Below are 19,637 nucleotides of genomic sequence, written 5' to 3' on the forward strand. Positions count from 1 at the left end.
TAATTTAGTATCTAGTATTGTTCAATTTATCGTGTATCATGTGTATTGTTCATGTTTATGGAATATCATTAATTTTGATTATGTTTGTTATATTCAATTCAAATGCAATATTTTTTGAATAACATTTTAACAACCTTTATTATCAAATTTGGATGCAATGTATAATTTGAAGTGCTATCATGACATAAACATACTTGTTAATCTCCTACACAAAGTTCAGATAACCCCAAATCTAATTTTAAACTCCACCTTCAACCTTGAAACTAACTCTTGGCTTCAAATCTAATCTCAACACAGTTAAGGACTCCACTCCTCAACCATGGATTCTATTCCCAACCACCAAGTCATTCATAGATGCATAATCTTTGATAACTGGCACTTCACTTTGTTACTAACCTCATACTACAACTTTTTAATTTCAACATAACTTCAAAATATCTCAACTTAAGAGACTTGATTGGACAGTTCATCAATAGCCCTCATGAGCTCCGAGTTATTTTAGATCTCAGCATCACTGTCCTATAGCATTCAACGGTTCATTGATAGCCCTCACGAGCTCTGAGTTATGACCCTCAAAATATCGACCTCAAAATGCACTTAGAGCATCTGGAGACTCCTCGGTATGGGGTGGCTGCGGACGATGGATGGTCTTCGTGGCTAGAACAAGGGTGTCACTAAGGTTCACTCGCCCACCCAGAGCTAATGGCACTAACAATTCGATGCCAAGATCAACGATTTCAAAGTTATGTTGTGGTGCACCTATGAATTGAGGTACACTATGAGTTTTGGCATCAAGCAAGATCGTTGTGCTGAATCCAAACGAAATGTGATATCTCAAAAATGAGATAGATTATTTTGGGTCTCAGCATCACTATCCTATAGCATTTGACAATTCATCGATAGCCCTCACGAGGTTCCAGTTATGACCGTTGAAAGATCGACCTCGAAATGCACTTAGAGCACCTTGGAGACTCCTCGGTACGGGGTGGCTGCAAATGATGGGTGGTCTCCGTGGTCGAAACAAGGGTGTGACTAGGGTTCACCCGCCCATCCAGAGTTAATGGCACTAACAATTCGATGCCAAGATTAGCGGTTTCAAAGTTACGCTGTGGTGCACCTATGAACTGAGGCACACTGCAAGTTTTGGCATCGAGCGAGATCGTTGTGTCGAATCTAAACGGAATGTGATCTCTCGAAAATGAGATAATTTATTTTAGGCCTTAGTATCACTGTCCTGTAGCATTTGACAGTTCATCGATGGCCCTCACAAGCTTTGAGTTATGACGCTCAAAAGATCGACCTCGAAATGCAATTAGAGCACCTTGGAGACTCCTCGGTACAAGGTGGCCGCAAATGATGGATAGTCTCCATGGCCAGAACAAGGGTGTGACTAGGGTTCACCCGCCCATCTGGAGCTAATGACGTTGACGATTTGATGCCAAGATCAGCGATTTCAAAGTTACGCTGTGGTGCACCTATGAACTAAGGCACACTGCGAGTTTTTGCATCAAGTGAGATCGTTGTGCCGAATCCAAACAAAATGTGATCTCTCAAAAATGAGATAGGTTATTTTAGGCCTCAGTATCATCGTCCTGTAGCATTTGATAGTTCATTGATAGCCCTCACGAGCTTCGAGTTATGACCCTTGAAAGATCGACCTCGAAATGCAATTAGAGCACCTTGGAGACTCCTCGATACGGGGTGGCCGCAAATGATGGATGGTCTCCGTGGTCGAAACAAGGGTGTGACTAGGGTTCACCCACCCATTCAGAGCTAATGGCACTGACGATTCGATGCTAAGATCAGCAGTTTCAAAGTTACGTTGTGGTGCACCTATGAACTGAGGCACACTACAAGTTGTGGCATCAAGCAAGATCGTTGTGCCGCATCCAAATGGAATGTGATCTCTCAAAAATGAGATAGGTTATTTTAGGCCTCAGTATCACTATCCTGTAGCATTTGACAGTTCATTGATAGCCCTCATGAGCTTCGAGTTATGACCCTCAAAAGATCGACCTCGAAATGCACTTAGAGCACCTTAGAGACTCCTCGGTACAGGGTGGCCGCAAATGATGGATGGTCTCCATGGCTGGAACAAGGGTGTGACTAGAGTTCGCCCACCTATCTGGAGCTAATGGCACTGACGATTCGATGCCAAGATTAGCAGTTTCAAAGTTACGTTGTGGTGCACCTATGAACTGAGGCACACTACGAGTTTTGGCATCGAGCAAGATCGCTGTGTTGAATCCAAACGAAATATGATCTCTTGAAAATGAGATAGGTTATTTTAGGCCTTAGTATCACTATCCTGTAGCATTTGACAGTTCATCGATAGCCCTCACTATTGAGATAATGGGTGTTGCACACATTACATAATATTGTTATATTTTATTTTTATTATGTAATGTTGTGCCTAGATGGATGTGCAACATGTAAAGATTCTTATGAAATATTTTTGATGAGTTGTATTGTAACATTGTGATAATATTTTATATAATTATTTAATATTGGAGAAAAGAATTAAATGTGGGGTCAGTGGGTTAGATAGCACATGGTTTTAGCACATGGTTTATGTAATACCACTTAGTGGTTTTGTGGGACTTGCTACTATATAAGCAGCCACAATGGTAGTTGTTGTAGAGTGATAAGGAGAAGACAAAAGGCAAGAGTCGAGCGGGACAAGGCTTAACAAGTTAGCCAAGGGAGCATTTGTGAAGGTTGAAAGCATGGCATGGGATGTGTGGATTCATGCTTGTTCACATAGTTTGCTCGGTTGTGGCTATAGCCATGAAGGCTTCCATGGTTGTATGGCAATGGTATTTTTGTTGAATAATACATGGTGATGGATGCTTTTGGAGGCTGGGTTTCCTAGGGTATATCTTGTGTCACAATTTTGTGGGTATGTTGTCTATTCTCTTGCATGTGGATTTTAATTCCATGTTTATTTTAGATCTATTATGGGTTATGTGGAAACGGTTATATTCTTTGTTGCCAAGTTTTCTTACAAGTGGTATCAAAGCTATGGTTTTATTATTGTAACACTAGATTGAATCCATGGGAATGCATGAGAGGATAAAAGAAAAGAGCAAGATATATGAATGATTTATTGCAGATCTGAGGCTTTTGGGTTTGCTGTTATGATGGGATGTTAAAAGATTTGGGCATGTGAAATTGTTAGAGAAAAAGATTTTTCGGATGTTTCATTTAAATGAGGGTTTTTGGGAGTAGCTTGCAGAAATGACCTCTTGGGTAAAAACAGACCTCACCATTGGATCCGGGTCAACATTTCCAAAAATTTTGATATATAATATGCCCTAGTTTGGCCATGTTCAGATGAAATGAAAGAGTTTTTTGGTTTCAGCCCATGATGGCCGTCAAATTTAATCCCATCAAAATTTTTGTCACTGAAAAAAAAATAAAAAATGAAAAATTGTACTGAAAATGATAAAAAGACTGTCTTAGTAAAACGGCCATACCTTTCTCTCAGAATATCGGATTTCAGAGTTCTTACAAGCGTTGGAAAGCTAATTCAGAGCACTACAACATGGTGTAGGTTTGGTTCTATGATTTTGAGATTTTGTTAGGTTTTAAGAGCCCTAAAGTCAAATGTTATTTATTTTGAACACGGATTAGGGCATAACTTGGGCATATGGAGTCGAATTTTGGACTTCGAGTAGTCAATGGAAAGCTCTTGGAGAGCTCTACACATTGGTTCAGATTTGGTGCAAGTTTGGCATGATTTATTTGTTGATATATTGATCTGTACAGTTTATGGTATATTTTTTACTATGGTAACATTGTGACTTTATGGCATTGGAGATTTAAGATTTGATGTCATTGTATACTCAGTTCATATTTCAGATTGGTCTCATGATGATATGGTTATCAGTGTTTGGATTTGGATATGCATGATGACTTGTTGGGTCTACAAGTTGTGCAGTGTTGTAAGCGGTTTATACTTACAGGTTGCATTTATAGCTTGGTTATGGGTTGTATTTGCCCATTGATCTTTCATTATTGATGCATATTCAGATTGGTGGCTTGGATTTGGGTTGTCTATGCCCTAAGTCACATAATTTACTATTTTCTTCATGTTAAAGGGATGAGATGTTGTTACCAGGTACAGTCATGGTGGAGGATTGTGGTTGACTATGCTGACAGGTTGGACACTTTGAGAGATAGATGCTCGGTTCATGGATGTGATCATGGTGCCATGGATTTTGGCATGACATGATTGGCTATACAAGTACATCCTTGATGTTCATTAGCTTGGATTTTTTTGATTCAGTTATGGTGCTGTATCTTCTTGGTTAAGGATCATGGTTATTTGGTTTCTTTTGAGGAGCTCATGATGTGCATTTTGAGTTCTTTGATGGTTTGATACCTTGGTTTATTCTCATGGTTAGAAGATGGTTTTTCATCATTATGTCATGGATAGCTTGGATACACGGTTTAGTGAGAGCTTGTGACAGTGATGGGGTGACAGTGCAAGATTAGTTCCTGGTTTGGTTTGGATCTTCAAGTAGGAGATGAATTTTATGATGCCATAGGTGACTTGGTACCATAGTTGAGTGGGAGTTGTTGGCATTGATATATTTATTGAGTGTTTGTAGATGTTGGAGGTTTGTCTTAGATCCTGTTGCTGCAGAAGCATTTTTGACATTTGCATGGTGCACTTGTTATCTTCATGGTGTTTGAAGATGGTTAGATCTTGAGGACTCATGGAGTTCTTGGTTATCTTCATGGTATGTGGAGATGGTTCTTCCTGGTATGTGGAGATGGTTTTCTTCATAATGTGTGGAGATGGTTGCATCTTGAGGACTCACAAGGTTCTTGGCAAAGGTGTGGTTTATGCTTTTATTTGGCATGTTATGCTTGGTATGAGGATGGTTTCATTATTATGTCATGGTATACTCTTGATACGCATTTAGAGTTGTGACATGTTATAGTATGTTCATATGGAGCATGTTATCTCTTTGGTTGAGATGGTTAGATCATGTTGTCATGTTTATGTTCCTGAGGCCATGGTTGGAACTTTGACATTGATCTTGGTTTAGTTTCTTGGTATTGAGTACACTGATCATAAGATGGATACTTCATGATATTGCTATGTTGCATTTGGAGTTGGCATGGATTGATTGGTTACAGGTGCTCATGGATACTTAGAGACGGTGGTGATGTTGTTTTCTCTTGGATTAGAGAAGTATTTGTTGGGACGGTTGATGGTTTCAGTAGGAAGTCCGAGGGGCAGTCACCTGATATGGACTTGAGAGGAGATTGTTCTTAGATGAGTCTTGGTTGGAGACTTGGGTATCTTGATGAGCATTCTCATTCTCCACTCTTGGTCTACTCGGCGATTTGCTACTTGAGAGGTATAGCCCATTGTTTTTTCTCAGGTGCATTATGTTTATGCTTGTCTTTCATGGATATGGATCTTGAGCTATGGTACATGAGTTAGTTCTAAAGGGTTCATTTGAGAGATGGTTAAGCATTGGTTATCTCCATGTGCATATGTTGTTATGCTGGTTGAGTTTGGGAGATGGTTTTATATTAGGCATTTTTCTTGGATTAGGAATGGTTATTCCTTGATTTAGGAATGGTTTTATGAGTTTGATCTTCTTGTGAGAGGCTTACATCTATGATTAGCTATATGGTATGGTTTGGGTGTTGTTGAGGCTTCTTGTTGGAGTTTTATGGAGGAGATCATACTTGCACAGTTTACATCTAGAGGTGTGTGTAGAAGGACATGATACAGGTTATGATTTGTATGGTTTCTCTGGTCTTGGTTATCTTACTGGATGTTCAGTTTTTCCTACATTGGATTTGAGATTGGTTAGAGATTGTGATCACTAGTTTGTGCTCATGTATGTCATGTGAGAGATGACATGGTTATTCCTTTATCTCTTTCCTCTATTGGTTGTGGTGAACTTGGGAGAGCATTGGAGACTTGTTATGAGAGTTGTTCTTGCAGCATATTAGTTTATGTATTGTGGATGTCTTTGATACTACATGGATTCACTTCTTTGAGATGTGTTGTGAGTGGATTGGTTATAGATTTGACATTATCTTTTGCAGTGGGAGCTTCTTGGTATATATGTGGCAGGTATTGCTCTTGAGGCTTGTGATTGCAGGTTATAGATTGGATATGTCAGTGATATGAGATTCACTTGTTATACCATTGAGGTATGGATAATTGGATGGGTTTGGCACTTGTTGTGGGTGCTATTTCAGCTATGGATATTTTGACAACTACGGCTACATGTGATTACCTTTGGATCAAGTTATTGTGCTTGGAATTTCAGTTGGTACAGGATTTTATGATCTTTTAATGTAACAGGTTGGGTGGCTTTCTCTTTGGATGGCTTCTATGTATGTCCAGTGGGAGTGGCATAATAGGAGGTGAGATCATTCATGTTCGAGATGTTGGATACTTTGATTTTGTTGCGGGTACCAAGATGGAGCACTTGGTGTATTTTGATCCATGATGGTGGATGTGCTGGGAGGGATTGTTCCCTTGTTCATTTATGTGGCTACGGATTGACCCTATGCAATGTATACAACAAGTGGGAGATTGTTGAGATAATGGGTGTTGCACACATTGCATAATATTGTTATATTTTATTTTTATTATGTAATGTTGTGCCTAGATGGACGTGCAACATGTAAAGATTCTCATGAAATATTCTTGATGAGTTGTATTGTAACATTGTGATAATATTTTATGTAATTATTTAATATTGGAGAAAAGAATTAAATGTCCAATATTAAATGTGGGGTCAGTGGGTTAGGTAGCACATGGTTTATGTAATACCACTTAGTGGTTTTGTGGGACTTGCTACTATATAAGCAGCCACAAGGGTAATTGTTGTAGAGTGACAAGGAGAAGACAAAAGGCAAGAGTCAAGTGGGACAAGGCTTGACAGGTTAGCCAAGGGAGCATTTGTGAAGGTTGAAAGCATGGCATGGGCTGTGTGGATTCATGCTTGTTCACATAGTTTGCTCGGTTGTGGCTATGGCCATGAAGGCTTCCATGGTTGTATCGCAATGGTATTTTTGTTGAATAATACATGGTGATGGATGCTTTTGGAGGCTGGGTTTTTCCCTCAATGAGGGTTTCCCAGGGTATATCTTGTGTCACAATTTTGTGGGTATGTTGTCTATTCTCTTGCATGTGGATTTTAATTTCATGTTTATTTTAGATCTATTATGGGTTATGTGGAAACGGTTATATTTTTTGTTGCCAAGTTTCCTTACACTCACGAGCTTCAAGTTATGACCCTCAAAAGATCGACCTCGAAATGCACTTAGAGCACCTTGGAGACTCCTCGGTAAGGGGTGGTCGCAAATGATGGATGGTCTATGTGGCCAGAACAAGGGTGTGACTAGGGCTCACCTGCCCATTCGGAGCTAATGGCACTGACAATTCGATGCGACAATCAGCAATTGAAAAGTTATGTTGTGATGCACCTATGAACTGAGGCACACTGCGAGTTTTGGCATTGAGAAAGATCGTTGTGCCGAATCCAAACAGAATGTGATCTCTTGAAAATGAGATAGAATATTTTAGGCCTCAACATCACCATCCTATAGCATTCAATATTTTAGCGATAGCCCTCACAAGCTCCAAGTTATGACCCTCAGAAGATCGACCTCAAAATGCACTTAGAGAACCTCGAGGACTCCTCGATACGGGGTGGCCACGAGCGATAGAGGGTCTCCGTGGCTGGAACAAGGGTGTCACTAGGGTTTACCCACCCACCCAGAGCTAATGGAATTGACAATTCAAATAGTTCTAGCCGTTAGGAGTTAGATTTTGAAAAGTTGTCAAGAAAATTGCAAAAGTTGCTAAGCAACTTTTTGCAATTTTTGCGCTAAGACAAGTTTTATTGCAAATTTGATTGCAAATAGACTCTAAAAACTGCTAGGGACCCTAATAATGTTCTAAGCATCTAGACTTACCTAAAAAATATGGAATTTACCAAAAATCCTCTTTATTGGACCAATTGATGGCCAAGGCTTATAGTTGCACCATGGGGTCTTGTGTCCATTACAAATGTGGATGCTCACAGGGAGATCATTAGATCTATCCCTAGACCTTATTACATCAAGAAAAGAAAAATGATTAGGTGCTTTGCACTAGTGTTCTATGTATTTCATAAAATTTAAACTATTGAGTTTCCTTCCAAAATGCGCGTGTAGTTGTTACATTCAAGATTTGAATTTTCTAAAGCAATAAGCTAAATTTTAAGTGACTTATTGAATGTTTCAACTTATGAAATGACTTGAGATTATTATGAGGCCTTATTAGGACCTATCTAATGACTCACTTACCCTATGCAAACCTAGACATTACTAAAGTTCAAATCTCATGGTCCTTTACAACTTTTCAATATGAAAGTCTTTCAAAACATTATACAATATTATGACTCTTTATGCTTTCAAATGCCATGATTGGTTGCAAAATGGAAGAAATCAAGTATTCTAATTGTTCATCCATACTTTCTAGATTTTTCTTATTTGATTAGTTTGATAAAAATAGTTTTAATAATCATAATGTCAGCTTTATGTCAAACAAGGAAAAAACTAAATTTGTAATAAGATATCTGCAAGCAATTATCTTTCATATAGTTATAAATGCTCTTAAAATTGTCCTTATAGCCTTCTATCACATGCAAATATGATTTGCAAGAACTTGTTCAATATCTTGCTCTTATAATTCCTTACAAAGAACCTACCAAAATACAAATTAGAATGTGCAACTAATTTAACCTGTCTTTTTCATTATTACAAAAATCATATTAAAAAAAAGTTCACATTTTACATCATAATACATCATAAATCTTAGGAATTCTCCCCAATACCCCCCCCCCCCCCCCCCCCCCCAACTCTTCATGATGTACGTACATTCCAATATCATAAAAAAATTAGTAACTTATTGTATTAAACGAGATAATCATCAGTTCATTGAATCATTATGAAGAAAATAACATAAGAAGTAAATATACCTAGTCGAGTGTTCCAATAGGGTCCTCTCTTTGTTTTAGGGTCTCCAACAGGGCTTCATTATCAATATTAGCAATAGTAAAAAGTTCTTTTAATTTTGGTCTTCCTTGATGCTTCAACAATTTTACATTTGTTGCTATAATAAGATGCGAATATATGAGAATTATTTTGTGCTTCTGATAATCTTCAAGTGCAGGAATTTTGTTCCTTCTAAGCATGTATGTTCGTAGCCATGTTCTAGCGACAACCATTGAACCAGTAGGATATGTGAATCCATCATCATCTGTGATTGGTTGTGCAAGTTTTTTTTTACCTCTTACAAAACGTGCTAACCAATAATCAGATTTCTCATCATTCCCTTGTGGTGCAACCAATGCAAAGACATGTCCTGACTAAAGTAGATCTGATAAATGGTTATGCTCAAGTGAACTTTCCATGTCATCATTTCTGATAGAGAGTATGATAGACAGTGGAGTAAGATAATGTGGAGCCCATGTGTCCACCCACTCACTTGACTCACAATGATCCCAATCACACTGAAAACAACTAGGATAAAAGCAAGCTAGCTGTCGTGTCCAAATGGTCCATGTACTAGAATCAGAGCTCTGGAATGAATGCATTTTTGATGAGTCTCTCACTATAGCACAATCTAATCTATCAGCTACGGACCCTTCCTCAACCAACCAAAAGAACTTGCATACCACTGAATCAAGAGTCCCCCCCTGTGATAATGCTAAACTACACCAATTAACAATGCTATGAGCATCAAGAAGCTTTGTTGCTGAAATCTTCAGTTGCTCCTTCACTAGAGCTCTCTTCACACATGCCCCTGCTCCATCATGTTCCCCTTTTCCATGGTTGGACTCAAAAAAACTCCAAATATAAACCACCCCTCTCTACGTGCATCCTACACAACCAATAAAACATGCAAAGCATTCTTGAATTGACTTGTACAATTATCTGACCAAATGATATGTCTATCCATAGCAATTGTATACTCATGTAAAAAATTAAAATAATTCTCGAAACAATGTTGCACAAACTCGTGAGAGTGAGATCTATCATCACTCATATAAAAATGATACTCTAATAATCTTTCGATTATCTTCTGCACTATCAAGGGCATGTATATATGTTATGTGAACAAAAATAGCAATCTGAATACAGTTGTAATACTGAGATTGTGTCTCATTTTGAGGTTGCAATGTGTAGTTCTCAAAAAAATCAACAACTGATATAATAGTGCCAATGGGAAAAGTCTCCTTGCACATTCTAATTAGTTCATCCAACCACTGAGACTTGTGACTACGTCTTGCATACTTGTAAAAAAGATTTGCCTTGAAATCTGAAATAAAACTAGCCACACTAATATCTTTTCCAACCAATTCACATCTAAAGCTATCACCTCCACTCTTCAATGTGTATTTCACCGTTTCATATACCTTTTTTTTCACTATTGTCTTTCCAAGATCTTGTTCACACCCCTCATGGAAACATGTGTCAAACTTGGATAAGCCACCACATTCTGAACACTTCTCATTTAAGCAAGCATTTCTATAAAAGAAACAATCATCAACTCTACGACATAAAAGTTGATCTAGCAAGTCTTTTGATGATTTTGAAAGCTCACTAGCACCACAATCCTCCAACATTTCTTTACTATGCAAAGTAGAACGGATGGAGCGTAATAGTTCATAGTGCATAGAAAACTCAACATGATATTTGCAACAACATGTATTTCAAATTTTGAGTGGCACACAATAAAATGGCTTCAAAGATTCAAAAGCCCTTTGTGATATATGAAGACTTGGATGACTCTCTCTAAATTGTTTGAACAACATAGTTTGACTTACCTTCAAACAGTGTTTAGGATGTGGCATGCGGTCTCTGATGCCAATTCTCAACTTTAACACATCTTTAGCATTGGGTGATACTCGTGAGTTAGAGTGTCAAAATTATGTAATTTCTTTCTTCACATCATTGGATAGCTTCTTATCACAACGTGGAAGTCTCCCACCAAATGCCCATGTTTCATTTTGAAGAGGATCATCAATTTTCTCTCGTCGACTAAGTGCTCTTCTCAAAGTAGTACGATTTAGATTCAAATCAATACAAGTTTGTCTCATATATCTACCCTTTCTCAAATGATGACTTACCAAAGAGGTTCTAATAACCCTTTGATCAGCTATGTTATCCTTCTTGTTATTTTTTCCAATGCTATTGAGAGCACTAAAAAGATTCTTCACAATAATGGCATTTCTTTTCAACTTTTTATTGACACGAATCTTCAATTTGGAAAGCATAGTTCTCATCTTTTGCATCTTTAATAAATGCATGAAAAGTTGGCATTGCTCTACCACTGTTTTGTTGCCGAAAAACATCTGATATAGTCTTGAAGCCCATAACCGAATGGTTCTTTCTAATTTTTTCTCTTCCAAACTAGTAATAATCATTTCATCAATTTCAATTATCCATTTTGGTGTTTTAGAACCTTCATGTCGATTATAATTAGGAGATATGTAACGTTCTTGTGCATTAGTTTCATATGCATTGTCATGTTCGACATGGTCAATTATGCAATTTGGATTATGACTTGGTAGCATTTCATCTACAAAATTTTCATTCTCTAAATTTTCAATTTCGGCATTATCGTTTTCAATAGGTACATTTTCATTCCCCAACTATACATATTTATTATCTTACTCTATGATTTCACATTCAACTAATTCATCATCAACTTGACTGATATTTAGCATAACTTGTCTTTTTCTTCGGTGTTCCATTTTGTTTCTTTCCCTATATGTTGCAATGTCCTCATTTGATATCTTCCTTTTGCAGTTATCCTTTCAACGACTGCTTCTCCCCATTTAGATGATAAATTTGAACACCTAAGGTTATATTTTTGAATTTTTTTCAATTGGTTGAGCCCCAAAACACACTTTTTTTCAAAACCCGTGAAAAAAGAACTGAAAAAGTGATGTTGTCAAGTCTGCAGGGACAGGGATATGTTGGAAATTGGTGCCAGGAAAAATCGAATATCCAATTTCAGATCAGATATCCGATTTGAAATCAGATATCTAATGTGAAATCAGATATTCGATTTTCTCCAATGACATTTGGAGAGAAAACAACCTTTGCTATAATAGTATTAATATTATAATAATTATTGGAGGGAAATCGACTTTGGTTTATTAGTATTAATATATAGTATTAGAGCTATAAGAGTATATATATATATATATTAGCTATAGTATTAATATATAGTATCAATATTATTATTATACCTATAATAGTATTATTATTATTACTATAGATATAATAGTATTAATATTTAGTGTTTATTTATATTATTATTATTATTATGCTCCAATAGTATTAATATATATATTAATACTATGCCATAATAGTATTAATATATATATTATTATTATAGCTATAATAGTATTAATATTTAGTGTTTATTTATATTATTATTATGCTACAATAGTATTAATAGTATATAAATATGTCATCATTTAATGAGTCAAAGACCTATGACCCCCTTTGACCCATATGAACAATTCTAATATGTCCCTAGGGATCCTAGGACCCCTAGGGACATATGTTGTCATTTAATGGGTCAAAGGAGGTTATAGAGTGAACCTATGACCCCCTTTAACCAATATGAACAATTCTAATATGTCCCTTGGGGTCCTAGGACCCCTAGGGACATATGTCATCATTTAATGGGTCAAAGGGGATCATAGGTCACCCTATGACCCCCTTTGACTCATATGAACAATTCTAATATGTCCTTAGGGGTCCTTGGACCCCTAGGGACATATGTCATCATTTAATGGGTCAAAGGGGGTCATAGGTCACCCTTTGACCCATATTAACCATTCTAATATGTCCCTAGGGGTCCTAGGACCCCTATGGACATATGTCGTCATTTAATGGGTTAAAGGGAGTCATAGGGGTTATAGGTCACTCTATAACCCTCTTTGACCCATATGAACAATTCTAATATGTCCCTAGGGATCTCAGGACCCTTAGGGACATATGTCGTCATTTAATGGGTCAAAGGGGGTCATAGGGTGATAGGGTGAACCTATGACCCCCTTTGACCTATATGAACAATTCTAATATGTTTCTTTGATCCATATGAACAATTCTAATAGGTTGACCTATGACCCCCTTCGATCCATTAAATGACGACATATGTCCCTAGGGGTCCTAGGACCCCTAAGGACATATTAGAATTGTTCATATGGGTGAAATGGGGTCATAGGTTGACCTATCATCCCCTTTGACCCATTACATAACGACATATGTCCCTAGGACCCCTAGGGACATATGAGAATAGCTCTTATAGTTCGACACATTACATGATGACATATGTCCCTAGGGGTCCTAAGACCCCTAGTGACATATTTCGTTCTTATCGGTCAAAGGCCTTCGACCCATTAAATGACGACATATGTCCCTAGGGGTCTTAGGACCCCTAGGGACATATTAGAATTGTTAATATGGGTCAAAGGAGGTCATAGGGTGACATATGACCCCCCATGACCCATTAAATGACGACATATGTCCTTAGGGGTCCTAGCCCTAGGACCCCTAGGGACATATTAGAATTGTTCATATGGGTCAAAGGGGGTCATAGGTTGACCTATCACCCCGTTTGACCCATTACATGACAACATATGTCCCTAGGACCCTTAGGGACACATGAGAATCGCTCTTATTATACATATTAATATGTATGTTATATATATATATATATATATATATATATATATAGATATATATATATATATATAACGTAATATTTTCATTAAATATAATATGTATTATATATTATTATATTAATATGTATAATAATATAATATATGTATAATAACGTAACATATTATATATATATATATATATATATATATATATATATATATATATATATATATATATATATATATATATATATATATATATATATATATATATGTATTATATATTATTATATTATATATAATTAAATTAATATGTCATCATGTAATGGGTCGAAGGGGTTCATAGGTCAACTATGACCCCCTTCGACCCATATGAACAATTCTAAGACCCCTAGGGACATATGTCATCATGTAATGGGTCAAAGAGGGTCATAGGTTCGACCCATATGAACAATTCTAATATGTCCCTAGGGGTCCTAGGACCCCTAGGGACTTATGTGGTCATGTAATGGGTCGAAGGGGGTAATAGGTTGACCTATAAGAACGATTCTAATATGTCTATAGGGGTCCTAGGGACATATGTCGTCATTTAATGGGTCAAAGGGGGTCATAGGTCAACCTATGACCCCCTTTGCCTCATATATATTAATAATATACATATATATTAATAACATACATATTAATATAATAATATATATTAATAACATATAAATATATATATTACGTTATTATATTTAATAAAAATATTACGTTATTATATATTAATAACATAAATATTAATATAATAATATTATATATATATATATATATATATATATATATTACGTTATTATATTTAATAAAAATATTACGTTATTATATATTAATAACATAAATATTAATATAATAATATATAATACATATTATATATATATATATATATATATATATATGTTACGTTATTATACATATATTATATTTAATGAAAATATTACATTATTATATAATTATATATATATTAATAACATACATATTAATATAATAATATATAATACATACATATATATATATATATATATATATATATATATATATATATATATATATATATATATATATATATATATATATATATATATATATATATATATATTACGTTATTATACTTAGTAAAAATAATAATAATATAAATTATATTTATAGATTATAATAAGAATAACATAATATATTAATAGATTATATCTTATATCTTTACATTACGTTTGTGTGTGTGTGTGTGTGTGTGTGTGTGCATAGTAATATAACTGAAATAATTTATAAATTATAAGCTATAATTCTTAAAGCCGATTTTCCCTCCAAAATGGGTTGGGATTTCAAATTTCCTAGCAAAATTCACCGAGTCATATCGGATATCCGATTAGGCTTGGTATTTACCAACCCTTCCCGATCAACCCAAAAGACGTGTTTGAAGAGGGTTTTAGTGATACTCAAACTTCGGGTAGCTGTCTGACAATGTTATTTTGATCGAAATTGAATGAAACGAAAAGGGTTCTTTAATATCGCTCTTGAGATTCCATCAATATAATTTCTGTCAAATTCTGAGTTCGTTAAGTATTTATTAGTTAATTATCAATAAAGATTATTGTAAAGTGCTAATTGACATACTGATTTAAAAATAGCTATAACTTTCAAACTGTATAACATTTTTTTAATCTAAAAATTGCGTCACATTCTATGCTTCGCCTAGTATAAGAAAAAAAATATTTGGTAAAATTTTCTATTAGTTAAGGTGGTCAGACACGAGACCTTTTTTTTCCGAAAAAGTTTTGGTAGAAAATTCATATTTAATTATTTATTTAGAATAAAAATACTAAAAAATATGCATCACATCCAGGGATGAATCTACTTTTCATATCTATACTTATATTAAAAAAATATTATTATTTGATTTTGATTAAGGTGGTCAGACATACACCTACTTTTTATTTTTGCCCTGAAATTTTTGTAGTACTGCATTAAAATTCTAACTTTTGACCAATCAATTTTTTTTTCTCTTGATAAGGCCTAGTAGTTTAGAAACTAGATTATTTTCTTACAACTTTTTTATATAAAGTCCATAACCACTTTAAAATTATGTGTCAAGTTGCCATAACCTTGATTTGTTGATTTTTCACTGCCACTTAAGGCCATAATTTGGTTGAACATGATCCTGCACATACCCTTAAGTCAAATACAAGTAACCTTTTTGAGCAATTATGATTACAAAAATAAGATTGTAAGTCAAATTTAAAAGTGATATAAATAAATTTCTTACAAGTTACATAACATAATGATGTTATATTATGCTTATTTTTGTGATTATATATTAATTAGGTGATATTGAATTGTGCTCCATCATTCCATTGAACAATGTGATGATGTTATGAATAAATCATCTAATAATCATGCAATTATTCACTTGTTGTTTTTTAGTTTTTTTTTAATGCATTTATTTGATTTTTAGTTTTTTAGTTGCATTTATTAGATCTTTGCTCTCTCCATCTATTTAACCACTTTGAGTTTCCTAAACTCTCACTTCTTTTTGTAGTTCTTTGTGATGATAGATCATAAACGCAATGCAAAATGTTAGATTTGTAACAACTTAGTAAAGCTAAATTTGAGAAAAATAATAGCTACAACTTTAGACTCTAAAAGTTTCAAATTTCTAAAAATTACATATTTTATAAAATTAAACCTTATATAACCTCCATTGAAATATAATAAAATAATGGACTAAAAAAATATTTCCTTTTAAATTAATAATTACACTTTCCATGCCAATTTATATCAAATTATTTATAAACATATATTTATTTCACATATATTTTATTAGCTTTATATTCATATTTTATATTACTTATTGAAATCGACCAAAGAGTTATACAAGCTCAAATATTCAATAGCTACATAAAAATATTACCCAAACCCAATCTAAAACTTCACGAAGAACAAAAATAGGACTAGTATAGGGAGGAAGATCATGGTCATCCAAATACCACTTAGTCGCTAAGTACTTGCCTTTATAATGCAAGTAATTATAATTTTTAAATTATTATAATATTTTGCATAGTTATAATAGAAATTATAGTTTTTATAATTAATAAGAATATCATTATTACAAAAAAAAACTATATTAAATATATCAAATATTTAATAAATTAAATATTTTAGATGTAGTAATACTTTTGTCTATTGAATCAAAATCTCCTCTAAAAATGATAAATAACATAATTATTATCTAATGTAAACCCTAAACATAAAGATTTAGATATAAATAATAAAACCTAAGAATCCTATGTGACTTGAAAATAAGTTCATATTATTATTATTATACCATAATATATTTGACACTCATTATTTTTCTTACATATATCCATAGAGAGAAATACATGGAAGCCGCTCCTACTTGAGAATTGTTTTAAATGCTAAAATAAAACTGGAAAATTTCATAGTTTTAGACAATTAAGATAGTCTGCAAGTAACCACATAGTATGCTTCAAACTGAGTTCAAAGAAATAAAAATATTAAACGAAGTGCATTCCAATAAATTCATAATCTCTACGAATAGATAACAAAGTGGTAATGTGGTCATGATACCAATATTCGGTGAATAAGTGTGCAGAAATTTAGGGTCCTCATTTGTGAGAACAATAGAGAATGGGCTTTTTAAAAAATATTTTATAAAAAATAATATTTCACAAATTCGAATATAAGAGTCAAATTCACCATGTTGACATGTAATCTGTAATTTTAAGAAACATAATATTTATATAAAAATATCAAATTAAATTAATTTTAAATGATACAATAGTACTAATAATAAACAAATAAAGCTTACCTGCTGCTACTGCAGTCTAGCGAATAACCAGACCATGTCAGCTTTAGAGTCCACCATAAATACTCAAAGCACTAGCTTTCTACAGGGTATCTATGAATACAATCTAGCCAAGGATTAGTGACGGGCGAGGGCTGAAGATCTCTAAGAGCCTTCCAAACAATACTGCTGCACTTGAATCCAGTCCCGAAAGCGATCATCCAAATTCTATCTCCTTTCTTGATCCGCCCTTTCGCCTCGAAATAAGCCAATTCATAGAACACGGAGCTACTGGAAGTGTTCCCAAATCTATGAAGAGTCATGCGAGCAGGTTCGATCACGGATTCGCTCAGGCGGAGGCTCCTGCCGATCTCATCAAGCACAGCCTTTCCTCCCGGATGAATGCAAACATGCTCAAACGCCTTGGAAAAATCCGGGACGAAACCCTTGCCCTGCATCTTCAAACCCTGAGCCGCCATTAAAGACCACAAATACTTCAACTTCTCGGAAAGGGGCAAAACCAGGGGCGCCAGGGACAAAATGTGCGCGCGGAGCCCGTTTCCGGCGACTCTAATGAGATCTTTACTTAGGCTTGTTCCCAAAATTCCATCTTCGTCCTCCTGCTGAAAGGCCGCCGTGTACGATCTGTCGTCGGCGCCGGCGTGCGTTCGCAGAGAAAGAAGCAGCTCCATCTTCGCCAGGGCTCGATCTCGTGACCTGCTGGACAAGATCACGGCCGCGCATCCCTCCCGGAAAATACAATTAGTCACGAGCATGGATTTCTCGTTGCCGTAATATGTATTTAGGGTAATATTTTCCGTCACGACGACCAGAGCGAGCGAGGGTTTCATTGAAACCCTAAGCAAATCGGCCGCGGAACGAACGGCCGTAACCCCGCTGCTGCACCCCATTCCGACCAGATCTATGCATTTAACATCCTCTTTCATGTTGTAGCGGTTTATGAGCATCGATGTCAGTGATGGCGCCGTGCTGAGCATTCCGCAGGCGGTGATGAGAATATCAATGTCTGCACCGCAAAGCTGAGCCTCACTAAACATGGCGTCCACGGCTCCAAACATCACTTCTCTCGCCTCTTCCAGAGCGGCTTCAAGGCTTTCGACTTGTTCTTCCCGGAAAGGGAACGGCGGGCTGTAGGTTTCGTCGCCGATGCCGGATTTCAGGAAAATCCGGCGCATGAACTCGATGCTTGACGAATCGAATCGCTCCGTCCGCAGGGTAAAGTAATTGGTAAGCTCGTAGCTGCATTTTCTGTCATCGCCGGGCTTGAAAGCCGAAAACCCTAGCAGGTAAATCCTCGGCGGCCTTGACACAAAATACACCAAAATTCCACACACAGCCGTCAAGAAGATCAGCACGGCCGGAAAAGAGTAGCTTGCGCAAAGATTTTCGAGCACGGACAAGACTGAAATCGTCACCATTGGTGACAAAGATTGAAACTTTGAGCTTCAAAAATGTTGCAGGTTGCTCAGAACGGCTGACTGGAAATGCAGTGTATGAAAGCACATGGGATTGGTTATATAGCGATGGCTCATTTATTTAGGCCTTCAATTTGATGTTGGAAGTTCCTTATGCGGGGATTCACCCATTAATGAGCATTACTGATCCAGATCCATCTGTTCGGCGTTAATGGAATTCTCATTGAATTTTGAGAGCGTCCATGTTGGTGGTGTTTTCAGTCATACTCGATTTCAAGCTTCTTTAAAGGGGAAAATAAAAAGCCTCGGATCATTTAGGTGGCATGTTCACGTCTACGCCCGTTTCTAGCGGAAGGCAGGTTTTCATAAATGAGAGAAAAATTTAAACAATAATTTGGTATGTTCACATCTATCTAGAGGAAGATAATTCAAGTTCACAACTAATAAAATATTTTTTAAATAATAGTCTTAAGTCTCGCATATTGAAAAAATACAAACAAAATTATTAAGCCTTGACATTATTTAGGTGGTATATTCACATTTACGACTATAAAACAAATTCAAACAAAATTATTAAACTTGATATCATTTAGAAGGTATCATTACGTTTAGACCATATTAAGAAAAAGGCAATTCACATTTTCATAAATGATAAAA

The 19,637-nt window shown here is 35.5% G+C and overlaps 1 pseudogene across 1 annotated transcript; it reads right to left on the minus strand.

The window, feature by feature from the left end:
• Window positions 1-17,388: 17,388 nt before the first annotated feature.
• On the minus strand, window positions 17,389-19,265 carry LOC149569705 (3-ketoacyl-CoA synthase 17 pseudogene; annotated as a pseudogene). The gene is made up of 2 exons (XR_016362793.1): window positions 17,569-19,265; window positions 17,389-17,472 (listed from the first exon to the last, which is right to left on the minus strand). The product of XR_016362793.1 is annotated as a 3-ketoacyl-CoA synthase 17 pseudogene (transcript).
• Between the last annotated feature and the right edge of the window lie 372 nt (window positions 19,266-19,637).

The sequence above is a fragment of the Cupressus sempervirens genome, chromosome 3 (genome assembly GCF_028749045.1).
Source record: "Cupressus sempervirens isolate cs-2001-9-10 chromosome 3, ASM2874904v1, whole genome shotgun sequence".
Classification (NCBI taxonomy): domain Eukaryota; kingdom Viridiplantae; phylum Streptophyta; class Pinopsida; order Cupressales; family Cupressaceae; genus Cupressus; species Cupressus sempervirens.